This window comes from Ranitomeya variabilis, chromosome 1 (assembly GCF_051348905.1).
Source record: "Ranitomeya variabilis isolate aRanVar5 chromosome 1, aRanVar5.hap1, whole genome shotgun sequence".
NCBI classification, from domain to species: Eukaryota; Metazoa; Chordata; class Amphibia; order Anura; family Dendrobatidae; genus Ranitomeya; species Ranitomeya variabilis.
The window spans coordinates 200,211,002-200,230,836 of NC_135232.1; the positions used below are offsets into that span (position 1 = coordinate 200,211,002).

The following is a 19,835-nucleotide window of genomic DNA, read 5'->3' on the forward strand; positions in this document are numbered from 1 at the left end:
GGACTACTCCAAACCAATAAATTAACAAGAACACGGAGGAAAAACGTCCACTTAAACATATTTAGAAAACAGTATTCAAAAGATTTATTAAATTGTAACAGTCATATACAGACATAGGTATATAAAATACAAAACATGGGTGTATTATCAATACAGCCATATGGCAGAAGACACAGAAAGGAGAAAACGTGGCGATGACCAGGTCAGAGGGGGAGTACACAAGTATACCTTTCGGGTGGCAGCATCAATTCAAAAGATAGGAAAACATATGCGACCTTGACCATATACAATCACTATATCCAACTCATGTGACTAGATTACCCGAAATACATGATCACATATTCATATATACATGCAATCGCTGCTTACCCATTGTCAATCAGGTATGGCCTCCCCACCTCACTCGGTCCCCCCGGAGTGAGGTGGGGAGGCCATACCTGATTGACAATGGGTAAGCAGCGATTGCATGTATATATGAATATGTGATCATGTATTTCGGGTAATCTAGTCACATGAGTTGGATATAGTGATTGTATATGGTCATGGTCGCATATGTTTTCCTATCTTTTGAATTGATGCTGCCACCCGAAAGGTACAGTTAAGTCCATATATATTTGGACAGAGACAACATTTTTCTCATTTTGGTTATAGACATTACCACAAAGAATTTTAAACAAAACAATTCAGATGCAGTTGAAGTTCAGACTTTCAGCTTTCATTTGAGGGTATCCACATTAAAATTGGATGAAGGGTTTAGGAGTTTCAGCTCCTTAACATGTGCCACCCTGTTTTTAAAGGGACCAAAAGTAATTGGACAGATTCAATAATTTTAAATAAAATGTTCATTTCTAGTACTTGGTTGAAAACCCTTTGTTGGCAATGACTGCCTGAAGTCTTGAACTCATGGACATCACCAGACGCTGTGTTTCCTCCTTTTTGATGCTCTGCCAGGCCTTCACTGCGGTGGTTTTCAGTTGCTGTTTGTTTGTGGGCCTTTCTGTCTGAAGTTTAGTCTTTAACAAGTGAAATGCATGCTCAATTGGGTTGAGATCAGGTGACTGACTTGGCCATTCAAGAATATTCCACTTCTTTGCTTTAATAGACTCCTGGGTTGCTTTGGCTTCATGTTTTGGGTCATTGTCCATCTGTAGTATGAAACGACGACCAATCAGTTTTGCTGCATTTGGCTGGATCTGAGCACACAGTATGGCTCTGAATACCTCAGAATTCATTCGGCTGCTTCTGTCCTGTGTCACATCATCAATAAACACTAGTGACCCAGTGCCACTGGCAGCCATGCATGCCCAAGCCATCACACTGCCTCCGCCGTGTTTTACAGATGATGTGGTATGCTTTGGATCATGAGCTGTACCAAGCCTTCGCCATACTTTTCTCTTTCCATCATTCTGGTAGAGGTTGATCTTGGTTTCATCTGTCCAAAGAATGTTCTTCCTGAACTGTGCTGGCTTTTTTAGATGTTTTTTAGCAAAGTCCAGTCTAGCCTTTTTATTCTTGATGCTTATGAGTGGCTGCACCGTGCAGTGAACCCTCTGTATTTACTGTCATGCAGTCTTCTCTTTATGATAGATTTGGATATTGATACGCCGACCTCCAGGAGAGTGTTGGTCACTTGGTTGGCTGTTGTGAAGGGGTTTCTCTTCACCATGGAGATTATTCTGCGATCACCCACCACTGTTGTCTTCCGTGGGTGCCCAGGTCTTTTTGCATTGATGAGATCACCAGTGCTTTCTTTCCTTCTCAGGATGTACCAAACTGTACATTTTGCCACTCCTAATATTGTAGCAATTTCTCGGATGGGTTTTTTCTCTGTTTTCACAGCTTAAGAATGGCTTGTTTCACCTTCATGGAGAGCACTTTTGACCGCATGTTTACTTCATAGGAAAACCTTCCAAATGCAAGCACCACACCTCAAATCAACTCCAGGCCTTTTATCTGCTTAGTTGAGAATGACATAATGAAGGGATTGCCCACACCTGTCCATGAAATAGCCTTGGAGTCAATTGTCCAATTACTTTTGGTCCCTTTAAAAAACAGGGTGGCACAGGTTAAGGAGCTGAAACTCCTAAACTCTTCATCCAATTTTAATGTGGATACCCTCAAATGAAAGCTAAAAGTCTGAACTTCAACTGCATCTGAATTGTTTTGTTTAAAATTAAATTGTGGTAATGTCTGTAACCAAAATTAGAAAAATGTTGTCTCTGTCCAAATATATATGGACCTAACTGTATACTTGTGTACTCCCCCTCTGACCTGGTCATCGCCACGTTTTCTCCTTTCTGTGTCTTCTGCCATATGGCTGTATTGATAATACACCCATGTTTTGTATTTTATATACCTATGTCTGTATATGACTGTTACAATTTAATAAATCTTTTGAATACTGTTTTCTAAATATGTTTAAGTGGACGTTTTTCCTCCGTGTTCTTGTTAAATTATCTACACAATGTAACGTGCATGCCTTATAGGTTAATTCCAACCTCACCTTCACCCTCATCTCTCTGGAGATACGCTCCTCTCTGTAGTATGACAATTTATAGCAGCAGTTCTACCCATAGAATTCAGCAAAGATTGTTACTGGAGCCAGAGGTGCGCTGGGTGGCCAACTTGACTTTTTTTTTTTTCTGGACAGATTGTGAAAAAAATCACAGACAGACAATATTATTTATGGACACATTGGAAAACCATAATAAGTCATTATGATTATAACTGATCCATGTCAGCAATCCATAATTCTGATATGAAGACATCAGCTGCATTCACTGTAAAATGATCACTAATTATAGTCAACAGAATCTGTATACTGTAATTTTATTCAGCTTAAAAAAAATTACAGACGACTTACATTTTTTTTTATCGATGGGGTAAAAAAGTGCCCTATTGCAACTGACTGTCCTTGAATATCTGGACGGTTGGCAACCCAGGAGGTGGGAGCCACCCATATCAAGCATCTATAGTATATCCCTTGGATATTCCATAAATGTATAAGGTGCGAATAACCATTTATGATGTCTGGCTGTGTAGACCGTGTAATGGAGTGGTCTCCCCAGGATACAGTGGGCTTTGGACAAAACACGACCAGACAATTCATCAAGGAACTATTGTTTTACTGATAACGGAGCCTGAGTTTTCTTGGAAACAAAAGTCAAAACACAGTAAAAGTTTCACACACACCTAGTCAGTGTCCACTTTGACCCCTGTGCTGCGCAACCTATGGGCCCAGAATGTTCTATCAAATACACTATAATTTGCCTGACCTATGCTTCTGCCTAATGTGGTAGTCCAGGAGTTAACCAAGGAAAACAATGAAATTAGATGAGTGCAAGGGGCCGACCCAGTGGTGGTGCAGCACAACGGTTCACAAACTTAACAATTTTCCAACCCACCCTTTTCTCCCAACCACAGGTGATTCTCTGTCGGGAGGGCTTTGTTCAAAGTGTGTATATATGAGGCTCTCTAACACTGAGCAATCGGTGCAAGTTCATACAGTTTTACTAGCAAGCAGTCTCTCTCTGCCTGAGAATCTACGTTTGGCACCAAACTCTCTCTAGGTCTACATGCACGTTCCCACCGTGATCACTGTGGTGGTGGGGCCTGAACTCAGGACTTGCCTACTGTAACCTGGTCACGGAGGAGGGCAGCTGATCGGCTGTTAGTAGGGAGGCCGAGGACTGGATGGTGGACTTGTCGCTTGAAGCATTGTTGTACCCTGATCAACTAGCAGGAGGTCCTCCAAGTCACAGCAGATGGCTTGGGGGAAATTCAACTCTGCATCCAACTGTAGTCATTCCCCAAAGTAATTCCCTCCCTCTAAGGCTACGTTCACATTAGCGTCTTTGGGCGCAGCGTCGTCGACGGATACCGACGCATGCGTCATGCACCACTATCTTTAACATGGGGGGCGCATGGACATGCGCCGGTATGCGTTGTCAAGCGTTGTACGACGCATGCGTCATTTGGGCGCACCAGACAGGGCGCGGCCGACGCTACATGTTGCATTTTTTCTGCGTCAAATTTCCGGTAAACGACGCATGCAACGCACTTGCGTCGTAAATGCACCAAAAAACCACATTACTGTCTATGTACAACGCATAGGGCGCAGGTGCCTGCGTTGACCCGCGTTGTTCGACGCATGCGCCTTTTGAGTAAAAAACAAGTGATGAAGTGTCTAGACAGTGACATAACCACCCCATAGATATAAAAAAAGGGTGATTGCATTGTATTTCACTTGCCTGCACGTCTGGAAACAGAGAGTACACGAGACACAGCTTTGCCTTCAAGAGATGTAAGTATATAATTTCTCTGCCCATTTTTTTTATTCTTTGCAATGTTGTTTTTTTTTTTTTTTTTAAATGTGTGTGACATTTTTTTTTCTTGCAATTTATGGTGGTTTATTACATTTTTATTGGGTTGTTCTGCGTTGACCGCATGCGTCAAAAAACGCTGCGTTGTGTATTGCGTTTTGGGTTGCGTCGACGACGCTGCGCCCAAAGACACTAATGTGAACGTAGCCTAATAGGTTTCATGGGAAACAGGTCCACATTTCTCCAGTACTCTGGCCAGTTTCTGGAGAACTACAAACTCCGAGCTCCAAAGATGGCAGTGGATCTCACTCTCAGCCGTCATCGTCTGTCCGCTCTCACCTAGTACTCAAAAAACACCATGGGGTCTTAATTAGAGTCTATCCAAGAGGCAACAGAAACATTTTGTGGCCGGAGTCCGCCACTGCAGGTCCATCCAACACCATTTCCCAGCTGCATGGAATTTATGAAATGATTTGTGGAATGTACCAGCCTTTATCGCAGTTAAAAGCATACGTGTCACTCTACAACATGCTGCTAATGCTCTGTTATAGAGCAGGAGAAGTTGAGCAGATTGACATATAGATTTGTGAGAAATGTATCACATAACTTGTATAGATGTAATTCCTTTCTCATTCTGGACCTAGGAGCCCAGTGGGAGATGCAACACAGTGATTCACTGCCTCCTTGTATGCGGTTTGCCAGCAGATCAAAAGAATGTTATTACATTTTTATTGCATTTCCTCATTATCTATATTTCATAATGTGCATTTCACGCTGTTGCATTAATGTTGACTAATGTAGTCTTTGTGCAGTGTTAATTTATAGTACATATACAATGTGTGCAAAATTAGGTAATTTACATATTTGATAATCAATTTTAATATTGAATAACCACATTACTGTCAATCAATCCAAAAGGTTAATAAACCTGAATATTTAACAAAGTAGAATAAAGAAAGTTTTGCCTTTCTTAGGAGAATATCTATGTATGCAGAAATACTGGACAACTATTAGGGTACGTTCACACAGGACTTTTTTGCTGCTTTTTTTTGCTGCTTTTTTTTATGCTAATTTAGGTGCGTTTTTTTGGTGCGTTTTTGGTGCGTTTTTTGGGTATGTTCACACAGGACTTTTTTGCTGCAGATTTTTGCTGCAGATTTTTGCTGCTTTTTTTTATGCCAATTTTCAGCTGCTAGGACACCTCATAATGGCTCTTTACACCTTACTACCAGGAACTCCCTCACAATAGATCACAATCAGGACACCTCACAATGGCTCTTCACACCTCACAATGGCTCACAATGGCTCTTCACACCTCACTACCAGGAACTCCCTCACAATAGATCACAATCAGGACACCTCACAATGGCTCTTCACACCTGACAATGGCTCACAATGGCTCTTCACACCTCACTACCAGGAACTCCCTCACAATAGATCACAATCAGGACACCTCACAATGGCTCTTCACACCTCACAATGGCTCACAATGGCTCTTCACACCTCACTAACCACACCCCTAAGCTCTTGGCTGTGAGATCCCTTCCTGCTGGCCATGATTTTCTGCACAAAAAAAGCAGCAAATAATGCTACATGCGTTTTTTCAGCGTTTTTGCAGCGTTTTTTTCATCACCCATTCAAGTCAATGGGTGAAAAAACGCTGCAAAAACGCTGCAAAAACGCTGAAAGAAGTGACATGCCCTATGTCCAAAAAAAGCAGCAAAGCAGAAAAAACTGATCAAACAAAAAACCAACGTGTGTGCATGAGATTTCTGAAATCTCATAGGCTTTACTGGTACTGTAAAAAGCAGCTGAAAATTAGCATAAAAAAAGCAGCAAAAAAAAGCAGCAAAAAAGTCCTGTGTGAACGTACCCTTAGTGTGCAGAATTATTGTGTAACAAAAAAACCTTAAATATTCCCATCATAATTGTTTATTTTCATCTGTTAGGCTATGTGCACACGTTCAGGATTTCTTGCAGAAATTCCCTGAGCAAAACCGGACATTTTCTGCAAGAAAAAAAAGAAAGAGTGTTCTAGGCGCACAAAAAGGTTCGCCAAGTCTGTCACCATTGGTACTGTACAACCTAAATTCATTTTGTCTGTTACTTTGATTTGCTCTCTGTCATCCTACTCAGTTATGGCTTTTGTGGATTCAGGTGCCGCCCTGAATTTGATGGATTTGTCATTTGCCAGGCGCTGTGGTTTTATCTTGGAGCCTTTACAATTCCCTATCCCACTAAAGGGAATTGATGCTTCGCCATTGGCCAAGAATAAACCTCAGTACTGGACCCAAGTGACCATGTGCATGGCTCCTGCACATCAGGAGGTGATTCGCTTTCTTGTGCTACATAATTTGCATGATGTTGTAGTGTTGGGTCTGCCATGGCTGCAGGCTCATAATCCAGTCCTGGATTGGAAAGCAATGTCTGTGTCAAGTTGGGGTTGCCAGGGAATTCATGGCGATGCTCCTTTGGTGTCAATTGCTTCTTCTACTCCTTCTGAAGTCCCTGAATTTTTGTCGGACTACCAGGATGTATTTGATGAGCCCAAATCCAGTGCCCTACCTCCTCATAGGGATTGTGATTGTGCTATAAATCTGATTCCTGGTAGTAAGTTCCCTAAGGGACGACTTTTTAATTTATCTATACCAGAACATGCCGCTATGCGGAGTTATATAAAGGAGTCCTTGGAGAAGGGACATATTCGCCCGTCCTCGTCCCCTTTGGGTGCGGGGTTCTTTTTTGTGGCCAAGAAGGATGGTTCTCTGAGACCCTGTATTGATTATCGCCTTCTAAATAACATCACGGTCAAATTTCAGTACCCCTTGCCACTGTTGTCCGATCTGTTTGCCCAGATTAGGGGGGCTAGTTGGTTCACCAAGATAGATCTTCGAGGAGCGTATAATCTTGTGCGCATAAAGCAGGGCAATGAATGGAAAACAGCATTTAATACGCCCGAAGGCCATTTTGAGTACTTGGTGATGCCTTTTGGGCTTTCTAATGCCCCCTCTGTGTTTCAGTCCTTCATGCATGACATCTTCCGAGAGTATCTGGATAAATTTATGATTGTGTACCTGGATGATATTTTGGTCTTTTCTGATGATTGGGAGTCTCATGTGAAGCAGGTCAGGATGGTATTTCAGGTCCTGCGTGCCAATGCCTTGTTTGTGAAGGGCTCTAAATGTCTCTTCGGAGTCCAGAAGGTTTCCTTTTTGGGCTTTATTTTTTCTCCTTCTACTATTGAGATGGATCCAGTCAAGGTCCAGGCTATTTATGACTGGACTCAACCTACATCTGTGAAGAGTCTTCAGAAGTTCTTGGGTTTTGCTAATTTTTACCGTCGCTTAATCACTAATTTTTCTAGTGTGGTTAAGCCTTTGACGGATTTGACCAAAGAAGGGTTCTGATGTGACGAATTGGCCTCCTGCGGCCGTGGAGGCCTTTCAGGAGCTGAAACGTCAATTTTCTTCGGCTCCTGTCTTGCGCCAGCCCGATGTCTCTCTTCCCTTTCAGGTCGAGGTTGATGCTTCTGAGATTGGAGCAGGGGCTGTCTTGTTGCAGAGAAGCTCTGATGGCTCTGTGATGAGACCATGTGCTTTCTTTTCAAGAAAGTTTTCGCCTGCCGAGCGGAATTATGATGTTGGTAATCGTGAGTTGTTGGCAATGAAGTGGGCATTTGTGGAGTGGCGACATTGGCTTGAGGGAGCCAAGCATCGTGTTTTGGTCTTGACGGATCACAAGAATTTGACTTATCTCGAGTCTGCCAAACGGTTGAATCTGAGACAGGCTCGATGGTCGCTGTTTTTCTCTCGTTTCAATTTCGTGGTTTCATATCTTCCGGGTTCAAAAAACGTGAAGGCTGATGCCCTTTCTAGGAGTTTTGTACCTGACTCTCCGGAAGTTTCTGAACCGACTGGTGTCCTCAAAGAGGGGGTGATTTTGTCTGCCATCTCTCCTGATCTGCGACGGGTGTTGCAGGAGTTTCAGGCCAATAGACCTGACCGTTGTCCACCGGAGAGACTGTTTGTCCCGGACAGATGGACCAGTAGAGTTATTTCCGAGGTTCATTCTTCGGTGTTGGCGGGGCATCCTGGGATTTTTGGTACCAGGGATTTGGTGGCGAGGTCCTTTTGGTGGCCTTCCTTGTCGCGGGATGTGCGTTCCTTTGTGCAGTCCTGTGGGATTTGTGCTCGGGCCAAGCCTTGCTGTTCTCGTGCCAGTGGATTGCTTTTGCCTTTGCCTGTCCCGAAGAGGCCTTGGACGCACATTTCCATGGATTTTATTTCGGATCTTCCTGTCTCTCAGAGGATGTCTGTCATCTGGGTGGTTTGTGATCGTTTTTCTAAAATGGTCCACTTGGTACCTTTGCCTAAGCTGCCTTCCTCCTCCGATTTGGTGCCACTGTTTTTTCAGAATGTGGTTCGTTTACATGGTATTCCGGAGAACATTGTGTCTGACAGAGGATCCCAGTTTGTGTCCAGATTTTGGCGGTCCTTTTGTGCTAAGATGGGCATTGAATTGTCTTTTTCGTGGGCCTTCCATCCTCAGACGAATGGCCAAACCGAACGAACTAATCAGACCTTGGAAACTTATTTGAGATGTTTTGTTTCTGCTGATCAAGATGATTGGGTGACTTTTTTGCCATTGGCTGAGTTCGCCCTAAATAATCGGGCTAGTTCTGCTACTTTGGTTTCACCTTTCTTTTGCAATTCTGGTTTTCATCCTCGTTTTTCCTCGGGTCAGGTTGAGTCCTCTGACTGTCCAGGGGTGGATTCTGTGGTGGATAGGTTGCAGCAGATTTGGAACCATGTGGTGGACAATTTGACGTTGTTCCAGGAGAAGGCTCGGCGTTTTGCTAACCGCCGTCGCTGTGTGGGTCCCCGACTTCGTGTGGGGGATTTGGTGTGGTTGTCTTCTCGTTATGTCCCGATGAAGGTTTCCTCTCCTAAGTTCAAGCCTCGTTTCATCGGTCCTTATAAGATTTTGGAAATCCTCAACCCTGTGTCATTTCGTTTGGACCTCCCAACATCGTTTGCCATTCATAATGTGTTCCATAGGTCATTGTTGCGGAGATATGTGGTGCCTGTGGTCCCTTCTGTTGATCCTCCTGCTCCTGTCTTAGTCGAGGGGGAGTTGGAGTATGTGGTGGAGAAGATCTTGGATTCTCGTATTTCGAGATGGAAGCTTCAGTACTTAGTTAAATGGAAGGGCTATGGTCAGGAGGATAATTCCTGGGTTGTCGCCTCCGATGTCCATGCGGCCGATTTGGTTCGTGCCTTTCATTCGGCTCGTCCTGATCGGCCTGGGAGCTCTGGTGAGGGTTCGGTGACCCCTCCTCAAGGGGGGGGTACTGTTGTGAATTCCATGCTCGGGCTCCCTCCTGTGGTCATGAGTGGTACTGTGTGAGTTTGTTCTTGGGCTCCCTCTGGTGGCCTTTAGCGATATGGCTGGGCTCAGCTGCTTCATTTCCTTCTATGCTGGGCCTATTTAACTCACCTGGACCTTCATTTGTTGCCTGCTGTCGGTGTATTCAGTCCTGATTCTGAGCTCTCCTGAATATTCCTTGTGACCAGTCTCCTGCTGGAGAAGCTAAGTTTGCTTGTTCATTTTGCTCATTATTTCCTTGAAAACGTTTCTCAGTATATGATGAGTTCAGTCCAGCTTGCTTTTATGTGATTTTTTGCCTGCTGGTTAGTTCTGGGCTGCAGAGTGCGCCCCTCACATCGTGAGTCGGCGTGGGGGTTCTTGTACTCTCTGCGTGGTTTATTTTTGATAGGAATCTGTGCGGTCAGTACAAAAACTATCTATTTTCTGGCTATCTAGTGTTAGCGGGCCTCATTTGCTAAACCTGTTTCATTTCTACGTTTGTATTTTCCCCTTAACTCACCGTTATTATTTGTGGGGGGCTGTCTATAACTTTGGGGTTATTTCTCTGAGGCAAGTGAGGTCTTTGCTTTCTCTCTAGGGGTAGTCAGTTTCTCAGGCTGTGAAGAGGCGTCTAGGTTTTTAGGTAACGCTCCACGGCTGCCTTTAGTGTGTTTTGGATAGGTTCAGTGTTGCGGTCAGTATAGCTTCCACATCCCCAGAACTTGTCCTAACATTCTGGTTATATGTATCAGGTCAGTTTTGAGATCCTACCACCGGATCATAACACTGACCCTGATGAGACTATGGTGCCCCGTCCACACCGCTATAGCACCTTACACGGTGACACAGAGGAAGATGCACAGGACATTGAAGAGGAGGTGATAGATGACCCAGTTGTTGACCCCGATTGGCAGCCATTGGGGAACAGGTTGCTGCTGGCAGTAGCTCTGAAGCGGAGGAGTATGAGCCGCAGCAGGCATCAACATCGCAACAGCTTTCATCTGGCAGGCCCGTATCTGGCCCAAACCGTGTGTCAAAATCAAAAACAGTTTTAGCCGCTAGTTCCACGACATGCAGCTCTCCAGTCCAGCTCAGCCTACAAGAGACTCTCATTAGGAAAAGGAAGTACTCATCCTCTCATCCGCGTACACAGGGTTTGAACGCCCACATTGCTAGACTAATCTCGTTAGAGATGATGCCCTACCGGTTGGTTGAAATCGAAGCTTTCAAAGCCCTGATGGCCTACGCAGTACCACGCTATGACCTACCCAGCCGACCCATGTCAAAGACCACATTGTCCATGCACTGAGGCAATCAGTCAGTAGAAAGGTGCACCTCACAACAGATGCATGGACCAGTAGGCATGGCCAGGGACGTTACGTGTCCATCACGGCACACTGGGTTAATGTGGTGGATGCAGGGTCCACAGGGGACAGCCATAGTGGGACAGTTCTGCCTAGCCCACGGTCTAGGAAACAGTTGGCTGTAGGCGTTCGCCACCCCTCCTCCTCCTCCAGCAGAAGCGAAAGCTCGTCCACAGAGCGCAGTCGCACGACCACTCCATCCGCAGCTGCCAGTGTTGCACACGAGGTGTCCCATTATGGAACAGCTAGTGCTAAGTGTCAGCAGGCTGTGTTGGAAATGAAGTGTTTGGGCGACAACAGACACACTGCGGAAGTTCTGGCCGAGTTCTTGCAGCAAGAAACTCAGTCCTGGCTGGGCAGTGTACATCTTGCGGCAAGCAAGGTAGTCAGTGATAACGGAAGGAAGTTATGGCTGCCATAGCCCTTTCAGAACTGAAAGACATACCTTGCCTGGCTCACACTTTGAACCTGGTGGTGCAGTGCTTCCTGAAAAGTTATCCGGGGTTACCAGCCCTGCTCCTGAAGGTGCGAAGACTTTGCTCGCACATCCGCCGGTCGCCCGTACACTCTAGCCGTATGCAGAACCATCAGCGATCGCTGAAGCTTCCCCAGCACTGACTAATAATCGACGTTGCAACAAGGTGGAACTCCACACTGCACATGCTTCAGAGGCTGTGCGAACAGAGGTGTGCTGTAATGTATTTGTGGGATGATACACATACACGGGCAGGCAGTTGGATGGCAGACATGGAGTTGTCAGGTGTGCAATGGTCGAAGCTACAAGACCTCTGTCAAGTCCTTCAGTGTTTTGAGGAATGCACACGGCTGGTAAGTGCAGACGACGCCATCATAAGCATGAGCATCCCACTAATGCGTCTGCTGATGCAAAGTTTGATGCACATTAAGGAGCAGGCGTCTGCAGCCGAGGATGAGGGAAGCCTTGATGACAGTCAGCCATTGCCTGCTCAGGGAACTCTCCTGGACGAGGTGGCGGACGAAGAGGAGGAGGAGGAGGATGATGGGGATGAATATTTATGGGAGGAGGAAGCTTCTCAGGGGGCAATAGAAACTGGTGGCGTTGCAAGGTCAGGTATAGGGTTTTTGCGGGAGACAAGTGATGTTGATTTGCCAGAAAGTGCTCCTCAACCCAGCACAAGCAGTGATTTGACACCTGGAACATTGGCCCACATGGCTGATTATGCCTTGCGTATCCTAAAAAGGGACCCCCGCATTATCAAAATGATGACTGATGACGATTACTGGTTGGCCTGCCTCCTGGATCCACGCTATAAAGGGAAATTGCAAAATATCATGCCACATGAGAACCTTGAACAAATATTGGCTACCAAACAAGCAATTCTTGTAGACCGTTTGGTTCAGGCATTCCCAGCACACAGCGGCGGTGATGGTTCTCACACGAGCTGCAGGGGGCAACATGGCAGAGGTGTTAGAGGTGCACAAATCAGAAATGGCGTTGGACAGAGGGGTTTTATGACCCGGTTGTGGAGTGATTTCGCAATGACCTTGACACGACAGGTACTGCTGCATCAATTCAAAGTGACAGGAGACAACATTTGTCCAGTATGGTTACGAATAGTGTTGAGCATTCCGATACCGCAAGTATCGGGAATTGGCCGATATTTGCTGTATCGGAATTCCGATACCGAGATCCGATACTTTTGTGATATCGGGAATCGGTATCGGGATCGATATTAATGTGTAAAATAAAGAATAAAAATAAAAAATATTGATATACTCACCTCTCCGACGCAGCCTGGACCTTACCGATGTAACCGGCAGCTTCCGTTCCTAAGAATGAGCGCTTGAAAGACCTTAGATGACGTCGCGGCCTGTGATTGGTCGCGTGAGCGGTCACGTGACCGCCACGCGACCAATCACAAGCCGCGACGTCATCTAAGGACTTTCAAGCGCTTGAAAGGCCTTAGATGACGTCGTGGCTTGTGATTGGTCGCGTGGCGGTCACGTGACCGCTCACGCGACCAATCACTGGCCGCGACGTCATCTAAGGTCTTTCAAGCGCTCATTCTTAGGAACGGAAGCTGCCGGTTACATCGGTAAGGTCCAGGCTGCGTCGGAGAGGTGAGCATATCAATATTTTTTATTTTTATTCTTTATTTTACACATTAATATGGATCCCAGGGCCTGAAGGAGAGTTTCCTCTCCTTCAGACCCTGGGAACCATACAGGATACCTTCCAATACTTGGTGTCCCATTGACTTGTATTGGTATCGGGTATCGGTATCGGCGATATCCGATACTTTTTGGGTATAGGCCGATACTATCCGATACCGATACTTTCAAGTATCGGACGGTATTGCTCAACACTAGTTACGAACTATTTTTCCTCCCTTATCGATGTTCTCCCTCACACGTCATTCCCCTTTGATTACTGGGCATCTAAAATAGACACCTGGCCTGAATTAGCAGAATATGCATTACAGGAGCTCGCTTGCTCAGCTGCTAGTGTGCTATCAGAAAGAGTCTTCAGTACTGCTGGTTCAATACTGACCGAAAAAAGAACTCGTCTGGCTACCCAAAATGTTGATGATCTAACCTTCATTAAAATGAACCAATCATGGATTTCTAATTATTTTGCCCCACCTTCCCCTGCTGACACGTAGCTTTCCTGTAAAAAGGTCTTGCTTTTGGACTCCTCTTACTGACTGCTCCAATACCTCCATTTGCAGCTGCTGAATGTCCACCATAGGCCATTTTTACACCTCCCTAAATGGGCTGACTCCCCCCACGGGGCCGTGGTCACCACTTGGCGCAAGCACCCGTGCGAGTGCCGTTTGCCTGGACAGGTGGGTGTGCCCACTTTTGGCCGACGGCACTGGCACAGGGTCCCTCATAGTACAATGAAGTGTCTCTGGCGGTGGTGGTGCACACCCAACGTCAGACACACCGTTGTAATATGAGGGGCCCAGGGTCAGTACCGCCACCCACGAGAGAGTGTTCCCCCCCCAGCTCAAACAGTGCTCTACCACTTGCAAAACTTACCTCTCACTGCTCCACCACTGTTTAGTCTGTGCTGTAAAATCCTTCAATGGCACTGCCAATACAAATATGTTGAAATGATAGTAAAAATATACAGGGGCCCTGCCCTCCATTTAGACCTGTGAATACTGTGCGCGAACTACCACTGTCTGCTACTCAGCAGAGGAACCCACCCCTGTACCTAGCTTTGCCACCTGTTTATTTAGGAACATTTTTTTTGCAGACATTTAGCCCACTTTACTATTTTGGCCAACTTACTGTGTCAGCCACTTCTTCCAGTTGTCCTTCACCGAACAAAGCAGTGCCGCCAGTTTACTCCTGTTACCAGTTTAGAACTGCATAGAGCCTACTTTTTTATTTTAGGCCTAGTAAGTGTGCACCACTCCTTGCAATCGTCCTCCGCTGACCAAACCAATGCTGCCTGTGTACCCCTGTAACCCATTTTAAACTGCATTGAGCCTACTTTTCTTTTTTAGGCCTACTACCTGTGTCTGTCTGCGCCACTCAATACAGCTGTCCTCCACTGAACAAAGCTGAGCTTCAATCTTCAGGCTTTCGGCCTATACTTTGAATATGAAACTGCATTTGGCCTACTAGTTTGGTTGGGCCTACTGACGGTGTCTGCCGCTGCTTGTTGTTCTCCTCCACTGAACAAAGCTGAGCTTCAATTTTCAGGCTATATCAGATATTAAACTGCATTTGGCCTACTTGTTTGGTTGGGCCCGACTAACGGTGTCTGCCGCTCCTTGGTTTTCTCCTCCACTGAACAAAGCTGAGCTTCAATTTTCAGCCTATATCAGATATTAAACTGCATTTGGCCTACTTGTTTGGTTGGGCCTACTAACGGTGTCTGCCACTCCTTGCTTTTCTCCTCCACTGAACAAAGCTGTGCTTCAATTTTCAGGCTTTCGGCCTATAGGAAATTTTTACCTGCACTTGGCCTACTAGTTTGGTTGGGCCCTACTAACAGTGTCTGCCGCTCCTTGGTGTTGTCCTCCACTGAAAAAAGCTGAGCTTCAATCTTCAGGCTTTCGGCCTATAGGAAATTTTTACCTGCATTTGGCCTACTAGTTTAGTTGGGCCCTACTAACGGTGTCTGACGCTCCTTGGTGTTGTCCTCCACTGAACAAAGCTGAGCTTCAATCTTCAGGCTTTCGGTCTATAGGAAATTTTAAACTGCATTTGGCCTACTAGTTTGGTTGGGCCCTTCTAACGGTGTCTGCCACTGCTTGTTGTTGTCCTCGTCTGAAAAAAGCTGAGCTTCAATTTTCAGGCTTTCGGCCTAGATCAGATATTCAACTGCATTTGGCCTACTTGTTTAGTTGGGCCCTACTAACGGTGTCTGCCGCTCCTTGCTTTTCTCCTCCACTGAACAAAGCTGAGCTTCAATCTTCAGGCTTTCGGCCTATAGGATATTTTAAACTGCATTTGGCCTACTAGTTTGGTTGGGCCCTACTAACGGTGTCTGCCGCTGCTTGTTGTTGTCCTCCACTGAAAAAAGCTGAGCTTCAATTTTCAGGCTTTCAGCATAGATCAGATATTAAACTGCATTTGGCCTACTTGTTTGGTTGGGCCCTACTAACGGTGTCTGCCACTCCTTGCTTTTCTCCTCCACTGAAAAAAGCAGTGCCGCCTGTTTACTCCTGTTACCAATTTTGAACTTCATTTGGCCCACTTTATTATTTGGGCCTACTAACTGTGTCTGCCACTCATTACAGTTGTCCTCCACTGAACAAAGCAATGCTGCCTGGTTAGTCCTGTTACCAATTTTGAACTGCATTTAGCCTAGTTACTTATTTGGGCCTACTCACTGTGTCAGCCTCTCATTACATTTGTCCTCCACTGAACAAAGCAATGCCGCCTGTTTAGTCCTGTTACCAATTTTGAACTGCATTTAGCCTACTTTATTCTTTGGGCCTATATCTGTGTTTCCTCCTCTTCCTGCCCATTGCCCAGCCACTGCTAGATGAGTCTGCTGGTACATTGACCCAGACCACTACATTCTCCTTGCACTCTACACAGCCAGTATCTGACCCTGCTGAAAGTCTGGTTCCCCTTCCCGCATACTATACCACCTTACCCGGGGACAAAGAGGAAGGTGCAGATGAAAGTGCAGGTTCGTTCATCAGGTGGGGGCATACTCGTTGGCTACATCACTGGCACAGGGACCCTCATAGTATGCAAAAGTATCTCTGCCGGTGGGAGGCGCCCCCGCCGTCAAACACCACCGTACTTTGAGGAGCCCTGTGCCAGTGCCAATGCGAACGAGTGTGCCCCCCCTGCTTGCTCAGGATCACAGCACTTGCAAAGTTGAAATACTTACCTCTCCCTGCTCCACCGCCGTGACGTAGTCCGCGTTTCTTGGGCTTTCGAAAAACTTGAGCCAGCCCTACCCCCCCCCCACAACTTTAGCCAAATGACCCCCAATTTTCAATGCCTAACTATTATTATAAGGTAAATTAAGATTGACAAGCTTAAGTAACAAGAATTGATCTTTTTGGCATTAAATTGGGCACTGTAGGTGTTTTCCTGTCCTCCACTCACTGCAGACTTTGCTTCCCCATTGACTTGCATTGGGTTTCGTGTTTCAGTCGGATTCCCGACTTTTCGAAATAATCGGCCGATTTCACCCGACCCGACTTTTGACAAAGTCGGGTTTTGCGAAACCCGACTCGATCCTAAAAAAGTTAAAGTCGCTCAACTCTACTAGCAAGGGTTAATAAGATCTAGAAGGAAATCCTCCCTAGTGTCCCATGAAAATGTTGGTCAGTCCCATATATAATATTATAATGTGCTATTAGTAGAGATGAGGGGTGATCATCACTGTGCTACAGGTTGGAGTGCAATAAGAGGGGAGAAACATAAATCTTATCTGCTGACAAGCAGACTTCCGGCGTGTGCCCAATATGTGTGCGTTCCACGGTGGATCGCATATAACTAGCATTGTGATTTCTAATTTCAGTGCACGGGGCACCTGTGCAGTAGATATGCATTCCAGCCTGGGGAAGCATATTGACGAGAAGACGCATGATAATCACTGGCAGAAAAAAGAGGTAATTCAGCTTACCATGCCGTGCAATGCAGAGTCTCAGTTGATTGCTCTCTTTGGAGGGTGCTGATCATGTAGGTGATTACTGTCAAATGAAAGCAAGGAGGGGAGGGAAGAGAAAGTTCAGGACGGCCATCCAGATAATCATAAAAAATGCTTTATTGGATTCTCAAAACATATAAAAAAAGTTTAAAGACAACTTGACGCGTTTCTGGCACGTCAGTGCCCTTAGTTGTAGGTCATATTGTAAATAGAGGACAAAGGTATATATACACAATGGGAATGAGTGACTAATTAAAAGGTGGGTGGAAAATCATCTGATTAATTAATGCAGACATGACGTGTGACACCAGACGTATTTGAAATTGTCCAAATGTCGAAGAAAGGAAAATACATGGTTAGACCAGTATCTTCAACCAGTAGCGTAGCTAGAGGGGGGGGGGCAGAGGGGGCCATCGCCTCGGGCCCCGCGCTCTGACGGGCCCCGCGCTCTGAGGGGGCCCACCGGGAGCTACGCCACAGTGCATCGGCGCGCGCAGCGCGCCAATGCAGTTCCATTCTGCGGAAGAGCAGGGAGAATCGATCTCCCTGCTCTGCCGCTATGGGGCCCCTAAGCAGTCGGGGGGGGGGGGACGGTGCCAGTAGTGGGCCCTCCGCCCGTCATCGCATGGTGAGCTGTATCGGCATCTAGCCGATACAGCTCACCGAAGTGATGAGGGAAGGAGCGCTGCGCTCCTCCCATCATCCCCCACACCGTCTGACAGCGGGCGCGATGACGTCACCGCCCAGCGCCCGCTGTCAGATGAGCGGGAGCTGGAGCAGGAAGCACCGCTGGAACAAGGAGTTAGAGAGGTGAGTATTTATTTACTGTGTTTTTATGGGGGCTGCCTTATTGTACAGTATCTGCCTATAGGGGGGAGTGCTGCCTTATTGTACAGTATCTGCCTATAGGGGGGGAGTGCTGCCTTATTCTACAGAATCTGCCTATGGGGGGAAGTGCTGCTTTATTGTACAGTATCTGCATATAGGGGGGGAGTGCAGCCTTATTGTACAGTATCTGCCTATAGGGGGGAGTGCTGCCTTATTGTACAGTATCTGCCTATGGGGGGGAGTGCTGCCTTATATACAGGATCAGCCTATAGGGGAGGGATTGCTGCCTTATATACAGGATCAGCCTATAGGGGAGGGAGTGCTGCCTTACATACAGGATCTGCCTATAGGGAAGGGAGTGCTGCCTTATATACAGGATCTGCCTATGGGGGGAGTGCTGCCTTATATACAGGATCTGCCTATAGTGGGGAGGGCTGCCTTATATACAGGATCAGGCTATAGGGGAGGGAGTGCTGCCTTAAATACAGGATCTGCTTATAGGGGGGAGTGCTGCCTTATTCTACAGGATCTGCCTATGGGGGGTGCTGCCTTATACTACAGGGTCTGCCTATGGGGGGTGCTGCTTTAGACTACAGGGTCTGCCTATAGGGGTGCTGCCTTGTGCTATATTGAGGACTATCTGGCACATTATACTATATGGAGGTTATCTATGGGGCCATCATACAGTGTGGGGATAACAGTGTTGGAGCCATCAAACAGTTTGAAGGCTACTAAGGGGTCAGTATACTGTGTGGGTGGTACTATACAGTTAGGGGGCATTATACTGTGTGCAGGGGAGCTGTACAGGGGGGAGACTCTGGACATTGTTAAATGTAAAGTGGGCACTTATTCTAATAGGGGAACTCAGGTTACTGTGACTATCAAAGTGGCACACAGAGGGCATTATTACTTTACTTTCAAAAGGGCAAAATGTGGGCTCTGTTTTCTAGGGCACTTGCACCCGGCATTACTATATTATAGAGGGGTGCTTTAAAATTTAGAGGGTACAGAGAACCACAGAGTAGGTGCAGTAATAGGGTCACATACGGCAGCAGAGGCTCAGTATCGGGGTATCAGGTGGAGTAATAGGGACACATATGGCAGCAGCGGCTCAGTATCGGGGTATCAGGTGCAATAATAGGGACACATAAGGCAGCAGCGGCTCAGTATTAGGGTATCAGGTGCAGTAATAGGGACACATACGGCAGCAGCGGCTCAGTATTGGGGTATCACGTGCAGTAATAGGGACACATATGGCAGCAGCGGCTCAGTATTGGGGTATCAGGGGCAGTAATAGGGACACATACGGCAGCAGGGGCTCAGTATCGGGGTATCAGGTGGAGTAATAGGGACACATATGGCAGCAGCGGCTCAGTATCGGGGTATCAGGTGCAGTAATAGGGACACATACGGCAGCAGCTGCTCAGTATTGGGATATCAGCAGGATGAGGGGTTTGTGCAGGTTGGGAATAGATGGTGATGGCTGGAATGTGAGAAGTGAAACGTGTCTTTGTTGGTTTCTCTGCAGACGAGTTGTAGTTGGAAGAAGTTGTCATGTCTGTCTGGGCCAGATGAAAAGACAGGAAAAGTGACGACTCCATCATAAAGAACGTCAATGGTAAGAGATTATCTATAACTGTGCTGTAATCTGTTATATGCTCTGTAGGGCTAGTATCTACCACTGACCATATGGCGGTAATATCCATGTTGGTCGTTGTCATGTCTCACGACTTGAGAAATCATTTAATGTTTGCATTGCTTGTGTTCGATCCTTTCTTTCTAGGCAGAAGTTTGCCTTTCCCTGTATTTTGTCCCAACTCTCTCACTGTAGTCCTGTGATGTATG

General features: G+C 46.3%; 1 protein-coding gene across 1 annotated transcript in view; it reads right to left on the reverse strand.

Annotated features, from left to right (window-relative positions):
• Positions 1 to 17,206, reverse strand: part of SLC35E4 (solute carrier family 35 member E4) — a 32,366-nt gene extending 15,160 nt beyond the window's left edge. The window contains exon 1 of the mRNA XM_077291824.1: positions 17,139 to 17,206. The gene's annotated coding sequence lies outside the window, so the exon portion shown is untranslated. The remainder of the gene's footprint in view (positions 1 to 17,138) is intronic.
• Between the last annotated feature and the right edge of the window lie 2,629 nt (positions 17,207 to 19,835).